The 11,659-nt window shown below is 43.3% G+C and overlaps 1 long non-coding RNA gene across 1 annotated transcript in view; it reads right to left on the bottom strand.

Moving 5' to 3' along the window:
• Positions 1-3,280: 3,280 nt before the first annotated feature.
• LOC129137906 (uncharacterized) overlaps positions 3,281-11,659 on the bottom strand; it is a 35,130-nt gene continuing 26,751 nt past the window's right edge. The window contains exons 2-3 of the long non-coding RNA XR_008540758.2: positions 6,152-6,511; positions 3,281-5,926 (exon numbers count right to left, since the gene is read on the bottom strand). This is a non-coding gene — a long non-coding RNA (uncharacterized LOC129137906). The remainder of the gene's footprint in view (positions 5,927-6,151; positions 6,512-11,659) is intronic.

Here is an 11,659-nt window from a genome sequence, read left to right as displayed (position 1 = left end):
AGAAAAATAACATTGGAACTAAGGAAAATGTACTGACTCCTAGGAGAGTCTGGAAGAAATGAACCTGCAATGGTCATGAGCCAGCCTTGCATTGCCCAACTGCAGGGGACACTATCCCCATCAAACTCCACGTGACCCATGCTCCCTGGAGTTATGCAGGTGGATGCACCAGCCCTGTGGGTAGACATAGGGATCCAGGACCTAAATTCTTAAGACCTTCAGCAATGAAGATACGTTGCCCATAAGAAAGACGTTACTGCCTTAGTCTTAAGAAAATACGTTCTAGGAGAAATAATAAAATGACAGGCCCCCAAGTGAAGTTTTTATTTATTTTTTTTAAGAGACAGGCTGTCACTCTGTTGCCCAGGCTGGAGTGCAGTGGCATGATCACAGCTCACCACAGCCTTGAACTCCTGAACTCCTGAACTCCTGGGCTCAAGTGATACTCCTGTCTCAGCCTCCCGAGTAGCTAGGACTACAGGTATGCACCACCGTGCTCAGATAATATTTTGGTTTTTTCTGTTGCTGTTGTTGTTGTTTTGTAGAGACAGGGTCTCTCTTAGTTGCCCAGGCTGGTCTTGAACTCCTGGCTTCAAGGGATCCTCCCACTCTGCCTCCCAAAGTGTTGGGATTACAGGCATGAGCCTCTTGGCTCAGTAAGAGGAAGTTCTTAAGTCCTCAAGTGGTAGCAGAAGTGATAGCAAAGCAGACAGCTGGGCTTGGAATGGGGTCTCACAGCCATTCCCTAACAAAAGTGAGAGATCTCAGGCAGATCACTTCCCTAACCTTACCTAAGTGTCAAGACATTTACTGAGATGAGGAGTTGCACTAAATATGGAGTAGGGCCCATTCCAGCTCTGAACACTTAGCTATGTCTAAATCACACTGCTGGAGGAGCAGCAGCTGCCTCATGGACAGAAGTCCTCAGCCACTGTCACTCCATCAGGTTCCCCACAGGGTTGGGTACCATTTCACAACACTTCAGGTTCTGCCCAAAGAGCTTCTTCCTCTTTGTGCCACAAAAGCCACTCTACTGAATGTTCAACCTGTACCTCGAGTCAGGTCTAATCAGATTTCCTTTGTGTGTATTTTCTTCTGATTTTAATGAATTCATGGTGAAGAACTAGTCATAATCCTCTACTAGCTCCTTCTGGAACAGGTGTTTAGTGGCAGAGGTTGCCATGTGGCATCCTTTAGCGTGTCCCTTCTGGTTGTTCCATTTGAGTTGGAAGGTGGCTACAGAGACTTAGCAGAAGACAAAGTCAGGATATAAGACAATCTTCTATATAGTTGCCAAAAGAAGTGCTAGGTGGTGAAAACATAAAACACACAGGATTTGTAAGTTGGCCTTAAACTCAAGCCATAGTCCTTTTGGTCCACACACCACCCACTGAGTTTATGGAAGCCCACTTATTATCAAAGCAGTACCCCAGCTGACAAGCAGTGTTGTCATTTCCACTTTCTTGGACTAGGGTCATCAAGATTACTGCAATCTAATTCTGAGTCTTCTTTTCAGCCTTTTCTGCTTCACACACTACACAAAAAGGCCACTCCCTGAGCATACTTTATCATTTCTCATTTTCACCCTTTTTCTCAAATTCCAAACCTCTGGACTGTTTCTCGTTTACTCTATATTAGGAGTCCTTTGCACCTTTCCAGATTCAGACCCTGACCCCCACCCTAGCACACTTTCCCCAAACCTCACTGGCTGAAGGGTTTCCTCGCCCACCAAGCTTCGAGACATTCATCCCCTTTAGGACTCCACAGCATAGACAAACCTTCACAGCCCTGCTTCCACCATCTTGAATATGACTTAATGATTCCTCTATCTCTGCTAATCTCACCAGATTATAAGTGCCTTAAAGGCAGGATACACAACTTGTACTTCACAGTCCCTACCACAGCAATTGGTCCACACCTCAATAATACTCCTTTAATATTATTACTGAATAAGAAGCGTTTCAACAGCAGACACCTCTCACAGGTCACAATGGACATGAATAACCTGTCCATTTCTTCAACTCTAGGATCATTTTTACTCAACACAACTTGTCACTCAAGTTTAATGACCTTCACTACCAGAAGCCCAGAGTTCTAGAGTTAACTGCATCCTACTTGACCCTGGTGTGGTATTGGCCAACAAAGAGGCAGCAGGACAAAGAACACACAATGGAGCTTGGGGCTCAACAACCTGGGATCTGGGGCCAGACTCCATTTTGAAACTTTGGGCAAGTTATTTCACCTCTTTCGGCTTTCATTCCTTCCTCTGTAAAATTATCCTCTCTCCCCAAAAATAACTGTTTGGTGAATCTTAACCTCTTTTATGATTCCGTTACATTTTACAATTCTTCCTTCAAGAGAGAGCTCTGCACAGGACTCTGAATAACAATTGAAGAGATGGATCCAAGCCTCAGTTGGGCTGATGAGAGAACTTCCTTGGCCTCCCTATTTGCAAGCTCTGTATGAATGGTTTTGGTTGTTTAGCATAATAAAAATACTTCTAATAACAAACGTGAAGTTCCTGCAGGAAATTAAGAGTGTGATGATTGAAGATAGCTTTTCTTTCACCAAATGTTTCTGGTCAGCTTCTGCTCACTCTGTGGGGAGGGAGAGGGGTACACAGGCTACTCCTGAGAGAAACCTATCTCTTGACCATCAGTAGGGGTTGAGATTTACAGATTTGAGTATCGTTTTTCTCTTGAGGCTTTCACATTGAACAACCCTTTTTTTTTTTTTTTTTTTTTTTTTTTTGAGATGCAGTTTCGCTCTTGTTGCCCAGGCTGGAGTGCAATGTTGCAATCTCGGCCCACTGCAACCTCTGCCTCCTAGTTTCAAGTGATTCTCCTGCCTCAGTCTCCCAATAGCTGGGATTACAGGAATGCGCCACCACACCTGGCTAATTTTGTATTTCTAGTTGAGATGGGGTTTCTCCATGTCAGTCAGGCTGAACAACTCTTTTCTTCCGGGCCTGAGAGTTATATACTGAATGACCTTCCCCCAGGGCCTGTGAGCTGCGCTGCACTCTTGGTACTTGGTCAGAGAGACAAGAGGCTGCTGAAGTCTGTGATCAGCCTGTCTGCTGGCTGGAGCCCTGTCACCAGGGGCCACTTTTACTGACTTCAATATCCATGTAAGGCAAGAGGAATGACAGAATAGCTGTGCACTCAAAAATCACAGTGTTTGTCCGAGTCTTAAGAACCATTTGCTACTATAATGATCACCCAGTTATTTGTTCCACTGTCCTAGGGAGAAGCTTATATTCGGGAGAATGGGGAGAAGGAGAGAGGGAGAGATACTCTCTCACACACACGCGCAGAGTGAGAGAGGAGACAGTGAAAGAGGAAAGAGAAAAAAAGGGAGAGAGAGATGAGAATTTGAAGAACTAGAGTGGAGATTAAACAGAATTCGCCCTCAGAAGCCTCATGCACCGGTGACAAGCCATGCAGGAACCGTCGTGTGGAAGGGCTTTGATGGCTTTATCCTCCAGCCCGAGAGCAGAGCTAGAGCTGCAGGGCCGGGTGTGCAGCAGCTGCACTCTGCCTCTACCTGCTGCAACCGAGATTTGTCCTTAAAGTGCCCGCGAGGCGAAGTTTTCATGAGCTGTCTCGGCAATTGATAAGTTGTTGGTCGGGAAGTGGAGACATTCACAGGTTCAGACCTGAAGCCTGGTCCTTAAAATGAATTGGAAGCATCTGGCTGTTTTGCTGTCTGTAGGTAATGATGCAGCCGCGTCACACACCCAGATGTGATTCTACATTTCTGCAGCTGTTCTGGTGGGAGTTTCAACACCCAAAACATCTGCTGCTGGGACTCTGTGGTACAATTCTCACTCCATCTCTCTGGGTTCTTATTCTTTTCCCAGAAAATGTACTTTCTTTCTGCTCAGTATTTTTTCTATTTTTCAAAGGAGTTATTCCCAGCAAAGGGATACCCACCAAATTCTATTTCACATGGAAGAGAAATTCATATCATCTTCAAAATTCACAGGCAAACTGAGGGGGTATGATGCTAATTAGTTTTATGAGGTTTGATGAGATAGAACATTAGAACCAGGCAAAGAATTCATAGTTTATTGCACATTTAGAAGAAATGGCTTTAATAAAGTCACTTCTGTATGTTAAACAAAATAGGCATCATGTTTAACATTAACTTCTGTATGTTAAACATAAACAGAACATCTTTAAATTAAAAAATGTTTATCTCCGGGATATCTGTCAGCATCATCAAACTGCACACATAAAGCTCTCTCAGTACTGCATATTTAGTCAATAAAATACGCTCGTAAAGCATGAATTCCTCAAACATTTTAGGTGATAATATAAAGTCACATAATAGCTTTAAAGATCAATAAGAAATATCAAGAGTCATAAAATATGTATCCACTTTGACCCTGTAATTTCTAGGAATTTATCCTAAAGAAATTATCTTATATATAGAAAAGGCTTATTTATAAAGATACTTATCATGGGATTAATTACAGTGAAAAATCAATTTGATCTATTGTCCCAAAATACAGAAATAGTTAATAGAGTGTCTCTACTTCCATAGGACACATGGAAAGTCAATAAGAGGGACTGAATTGTTCCAGCTGTTTGGGCAGCAATTAAAAAGATATTTACTGAAGCTAATCATAACATGGGGAGATGCTTCTGACATAGATTAAGTGAAAAAGCAACATGTAAAGTTGTTTGTACATTATGCTTAGAATCATACCAAAACTCAGCATTTGAAAATGACCCAAAGTAATTGCTCCAAAGCAATCATAGCTATTGCGTTTGAGCAGTAGAATTATGAGAAATTTTCTTCTTTATTTTCCTAATTATTTATGAAATGGTTATATTGCTTGAATCAATAAAAAGACAAAGAAAAGTGAGTTCTTACAGTATGGCCAAGACACAGAATCTGCCAAGGCAAGGGAGTCTGGAAAAAAAGCAAGACCACTTAAATCTGAGGCATGTTTTCAAACACAATCTAGAGCAAGCTGACTTCAGACAGAGGCCTGTTTCCCCACTACAACCGCAGCTGCCTATTTTCTCCAGCATTTTAAGGAACCCAAAGTGAAATTAACCCAAGATTCTGACTTTCACCTGACAGAGCTGGAAATACAGTGACCAACTATGAGAAAACCACCAGCTTCAGATGAAGGCTCATGAATAACCACATATGGGAAACTTATTTTCCTTCATTTCAGTGATCAAAAAAACTTGGAATGCAGTTCCTCTCTTTGGTTCCACCAAGTAACTTTTCCAAGCTCTCAAAACTTGGGAAGGGTGAATATAGTACTTGTGTCTCACTGCACCCAAATGCCTTTGCCAACTCCTATTAAACTTGAAGGGGAAAACAGACAAGTGAATATTGCTTCGGGCTGACTTTTTTTAAAAACACTCCTCTCAAATTTTAAAATAATACAATTGATTTTTTTAATATCCAAAAATAGACTGCTGTTTCGTAGCATTTGGGAGGACCGTTTTCCTTTAGAAGTGAAAAGGGATGATTGAGTGATAGGAAACTGATTAATCTCAGGATTTCACAAGGAAATGCCGACCCAGCATTGGGCCCTCACACACACCATTATAATTCTTTGATTTCCTGTCACTGCAGACAGTTTAAAAACTGAAAGTAAATAGGAGACATGGAAAATCAATGTGAGGTGCTGAATTGTTCCAGCTGCTGCGGCTCTGTTAATTACATCATATTTTTATGGAGACATTCGGCTCAGACGTGCCAAGTGACCGCATCTGGAAGCATCGCCTGCCATCCTGTTGGGGGAAGCTCTTCTCCCCAGGCATCTCGGTTAACTGCAAAAGGACAAGCTACCCCAGGAAAGCAGCTTGTACAGCCCAAGTCTCTGAGGCAAAATCCGGAAGATAAGCGTGTCTTCTGTTACCACAGCGATGAGGTGCTGGGCACTGGAGAGGGGCCACACCTGTGCAGGAAGTGGGTTAGTCGGTATGCGCGGCGCACACCTAAGGAAAATGAAAGTCTATTCTACTCGGATGGCCAGGCCAAGGTGGGCTAAGTGGGAGAAAGCCGAGAAGAGACCACAGGGAGCAGGCAGAGAGGAACAGTGAGAGCAAAAGTACGGGGCTTAAAGTGCCAGGCCCGGGGGAGCCACAGTGGGCTTCCAAGACAAAGTTCTTTGAGCACCTACCTCCTTGCCAGGACAGTAAAATGAAGCTCTCAGCGCTAGCACAGACTTCACAGACTGTTTCAATAAAGGCTGTTCCTCATTTCCTTGTAATTTACATGCTTCCGAAGTGCTTCCTGGTTTCTCTTTCTCCTCTCCATCTCATTTCCTTGCATTTTTCTTTCCTCGCATCCTTCCAGAAGTTTCCAAGGCCCCACTTTCTTTCCAGCTTTATGGGTGCTAGGGCCAGCTTCTTCATCCAGGCATCTCTTTCTCAGCACAATTCATTGTTCTTTTCTCTCTTTGTTTTTCCCTCTACAGAACCTCCTTCCCTCGTCTATTTCTTGCTATTTTTTTTCTCATTGTAGCTTCTTGCACAAGTAGCTGGATGAAAGAAAAATCTAGTGTCACCAAAGATGCTCTGAGACATTCCTTAATGTCCAGTCCCTGCTGCCCACCTTATCCTTAGTGATGGGGTCTGTCTTAGGCGCAGTCTTGGCCCAAGCCTCTGATTTTCCAAATCCTGCATTCCTCAGAAAGCATCTAAGGGCTCTATACATATTTTGTTTTAATTTCATTATTTAAATATGTATTTCAAAAGTATGACACCTATCTCCTATTCTCTAACCCCCCACCTGAAAAAAAACTTACACATTTTTAGGTAAATTAAATGTACATTATATTTAAATGTCAACGCATGAACTGCGTACGTACATAAATTTAACACATGTGGAAGGGCATTCCGTTTTTAATATAAATTCAATATAAATTGTATCTTTTTAAAACTTACAACCTTTAGCACATTGTGAATTTGTGCCTATCAAGTAAATCATTTTGTACATATCTGGGAATAAAGGTTCTTATAGTTTCTAAGAACTGTCTCCTTGACTAGGAATGTGGTAGGGCTGCACTGATATTTGCATAAATTCTGGCCTGTGCCTGGCGGTTCAAGTAAAATTGCCTAAAAGCACATCTTACAGCACATGAGTGAAGGGCTTGATCCAATGCCAGCAAGGGTTCCTGCCTCTCCTTGGGGCTTTCTTTTCCTGTAGGGTAATTGCATTCGTGCAATAGTAAGCTAGGTTGTACCATGTCAGAGACTATTTAAACTCCTGTTTCAATGTCCTGGTTGCTTTCTGCAGTGACCTTTCAATGAGAGGAATTTGAACATTTACTAAATATCGTGAGTGATCCAACCTTAAAATATAAAGTTCCTGTTACTCCTCATCCAAGAGTCCAGGTCACTTTGTCTAAGGGAATCTCCTAAAATTGCAAAGCCAGCTGCCAACAAACTTGTCATTTACAGCATTTATCTGAGCAAATTTGCTGATTCCAGATGATCTAAGGCTGAACTGTTATCTGTATCCACCAATTTCTAATTTTTGTGTTCATTCCAACAGCTTCATCTATATAATTTATCATTATAAAGATAATTGTTATACATTTGAAATAAAATGTATATTAATACATTATTTAATTGGCTTTATCAACTGGAATTTCCACTTAGATTTCATTTGAAAAGAAATGCTTTGCCACCAAAAAAAAAAAAAAAAAAAAAGTTGAGAACTGCTGGCTTCACCACTGTCCCCCAGCCCCCTCCTCCTCTCCATCTCCCCCACTTCTGCTTTTGGCCCCAGGGGACCCATTGCCTATATCCTGCCTCCCCACCAACTGTCCTTGCTCTTCCAGGCTGTCCTCTGCTCCCTTGCCTCCTCCTTTCCAACTTGATCCATGAATCTTTCCGTAGAAGTCTGGCCATCATGCTCTAAGCTGTCTGCTCTAGTGTGATAAACAGACTCACACTAAGGGAGTCGTTGCTAAAAATGATTTGAGGGGTTACCACTGCATGGTGGGAGGTGGGGGTGGCAGACTGACATCTTACTCTGAACTCCTTAAGTCTTGTGAGTTGATGTAAAAAGGCGAATCAGCCACAGTGAAATTTTAGGCACTTTGACATTCAGAATAATCTATCAGAGGCAACCCATGGTCCATCTCATACTCTTTCAAAGTGTTTCCCAAACTATCAACTGAGCACACTAGTATCAGAACCACCTGTGAAGTGCTTACTAAAAAGGCAGATTCCTGGTATCTAGGCTGAACTCTTTGGAGGCTAAGACCTAAAGCTGCCTTTTTAGCCAGCTCCTCAAATAACTCTGCATGTTGAAGTTCAAGGGTCCCTGCTGCCACCGTCTGTACGTGGACGTCAAAGGCAGGGGCTGAGTGGGGACACTGCCTCTGCCTCCATGGGAAGATACAGACTGAATGGCAAGCCAGGGAAGAGAAGTACACAAGCAAGATGAGGACCACACGGAGACAGGACATAATACCTAGTGAGCATCCTGAGAAGGAAAAGAAAAATAATGCAAGCTCCCTTGTCTCCAGCTCCAAATTAATTGGTCAGCAGTGGCAGAGCAGAAACAGATGGAGGACGTCTGAACCACAAGGCAGCCCAGCTCCCAGCACATCCTGGAGGAAACAACAGCAGGAAGGGGAGGGCCGTGCACGGCAGTGCTTGGAGGCAAAGCCACAGGCCATGGGGGCCTGGTGGAGGCACCAAGCCCTTCTCCCTCCGATCTGCCTACGTGGAAGGTGTTTGTTGCTGGATGCACTGCCTTTTCAGCACTTCTCCAGGGCAGGCCCAGAATTCCTGGAAGGCCCAGGCAGAAAGCACTTGAGCAGAACAAGCAGAGTCCCACTTCCTCAGGCTGTCATTTGTACCTCTGTTCTTCCTTAATAAAAATCCACCATGCACTCCAAAAGAGTAACTAGGACACTTCGTTTTTATTCCACATGCATCTCATTTGTCTTCAGTAGGTTCTTCCATAATCTCATCATTATTGCTATGGCCCTCAGAGGACAGCTGACTTGCATTAATCAGGCGAGCCCCTCATCGCTCACCAGATTCTTTACACTTTTACCATGCCCTGGGGCATCCTAACTTACTTGAAAAATTAATAAACCTCCCCCCTCTTATCTTACCTTATTAATGTCTGTCTTTGTAACCCATTATCCCCGCATATCATCAGAGATCACTGGAGGGTGCGGTGAACACCAGCTTGCTCCCCTAATTCTATTCCTGAAACTGGAACACCCCTCTCCCTGAATGGCCAGAAAGAAAATGGCCTTTGTGGGCCAGCAGGGTGTTTGTTTACCAGCTCAGATGGCACTGTGGACCACAGGCAGGAGAATTCTTAGGCTTCAACTAAAGGCTATTAAGGCCCATCAAGTTGTTCTCTCCTCCTCCACATCCCTCTCCCCCTCTCTTGTGCACCCTAGTAAATCTGACTCATTAGCTTTAGATGTTTTGAAATAGTGGTACATTAATCACTTGTGTTTGCACACTGTTTATGTGGGTTGTTGGTCATGGTCTGTAGTTATACTGGCTGTCTCCCTTGCTTACTTAAAGGTACAATCCAATTGAAAATAAAGATTTTTGCAGGTTTGCTCATTACACACAGTGTCGGCAGCTGGTGAGTGTCTTTTGCAATTCATCAGAGGCCTCCAAGACCACCTGCTCTCGGCATCCTGCAAACAGCTGGCTCTGGGTAAGTACCATAAGCTATTACCTTATACAACAAATAAATAAATAAAGGGATGGATGGGTAGACAAATAAGTTGAATTGTCTGCCCTGAATCATTGCTTCTGGAAGGAAAAAGTCCATTTTAAAAAAGGGAAAAAAATATATCTAGCCCAAACTTTTGGGGTTCCATTTATAGGAAAAAAAATAGGAGGGAGGTGAAGCTCCCAAAACTTTGAGTGGAAATATTTTGTCATTTGAGTCACAAGGCAGTCAAGAAAAGAACTCTATGACAGGCTGGCAATGTGGTTTGGTACGGAACATGAGAAGAGGTGGGGGATTGAATTTAATTGCCTGCTGGATTTTTTTTTCTTTTTTTCCAGAAAAAGCCACAGGGAGGCTTTGTGGAGCTTGAGCTAAGGCCACCAGATGTCCCAGGATTAAGAAGCCAATCCCAGTTTCCAAGGTCGTCACCACTTTAATTTTTTGTAACGTTTGCCTCAATTTTTAACCCTGAAATGACCCTCTGTGTGGCCATGCCCTACTCCAGTCCCTGAAGAAAAGCTAGAGATGGTGGGAGCAGGAGCCAAAAGCTGGGCACTGGCAAGAAGGAAGGACAAGTTTAGAGAGGAGACACGTTGCAGGTCAGCCACATTGTGGCTGACCTTGACAATACAGAAACCAAAAACCAGGTGAAGGTCTGGGAATGGGTGTCATTTTGAGAGGTTTCCAAAGTTTATCACAGACAGCCAGAAACTTCTCTGAGGTCTACTGAGAAAATTCTTATAATTTGAAGCTGGATCCTGGATAACCCAACACAACTACGATCCCCGTGAAGGAAAAAGTTATTCATGATACTTGTTAAAGAATGGCAAGGCAAACTCTATTCAAAGGGGCTACTCCAGTGGGTTTTTTTAGTAGGGAAGAGAAATTGGGCTCAACTCAGAACACAAGGAAAAGTGGGAATTTACAGGCAAGGAGGTCAAGGGGCAGGCTGGGGAGCAGTCCATGGGAAATTACTAAGAGGAAACCTCAGGGTTGGATGTGGTGGCTCACACTTGTAATCCCAGCACTTTGGGAGGCCAGGGCAGGCAGATCACTTGAGGTCAGGAGTTCGAGACAAGCCTGGCCAGCATGGCAAAACCTCGTCTCTACTAAAAATACAAAAATTAGCCAGGCATGGCTACATGGCAGTGCCACTACAAGCACGTGCCTCCAGACCTCCAAGGAGGAGTCAGGAGGCTGAAGCAGGAGAATCGCTTAAACCCGGGAGGTGGAGGTTGCAGTGGCAGAGGTCACGTCGCCACTGCACTCCAGCTGGGGCAACAGAGTGAGACCCTGTCTCAAAAAAAATAATAATAAAAGGGGGAAACCTCAGGGGTAAGGGGGATTCTGCCTAAACTGACCTAATAGGATTCTTGCTGACAGCAGGCCAGGGTGGCCAGACATCACCTGAGGAGCTGGTGGGTGGAGGATGAAGAACCCCATCAGATATCAAGGGTGATCAGATATCATAGGTAGGACAGTCTGTCTAAACTGACTTAACAGGGTTCCTGCTAAAACTGGACAATGCATGGAATTCAGTGAATACGAAAGTCCAAAGGTCAGGGCCTAGTTGGATTCAGGGCCTAGTTGATTAGAGTTTAGTCCACAAGAGAATCTTTGTCATCCCCAGAATGATTTAGTGTGGTCTCCACAAATTGATCAAAATTTGGCTGTGTCTTTTTACCTTGTCCTTGTAAAACTGGAAGGGAATTCTGGCATAGGATGGGTACCTAACTGACTCACTGTTTATGAGCTTCGTCAATCAAATGCCTGAATGAAGCTCTTAGAAATTGTTATTTTTATCTTATGGCTGGTTAAAATCTGAAAAATTCTGCAGCTTTATTTTTGCCCCCCTTTTTAGTGTGTTTTTAAAGAGTGTTTATGGATTGAATTAATGCAGAAAAATGTTTTGCATTTTAACACATTGAAAAGTTGGAAAATAAAAAATCAATATTCCTAAATTTTTCTT

The sequence above is a fragment of the Pan troglodytes genome, chromosome 17, assembly GCF_028858775.2.
Source record: "Pan troglodytes isolate AG18354 chromosome 17, NHGRI_mPanTro3-v2.0_pri, whole genome shotgun sequence".
NCBI classification, from domain to species: domain Eukaryota; kingdom Metazoa; phylum Chordata; class Mammalia; order Primates; family Hominidae; genus Pan; species Pan troglodytes.
The sequence above is the reverse complement of the archived record's forward strand: the minus strand, read 5'-3'. Positions and strand labels throughout refer to the sequence as shown.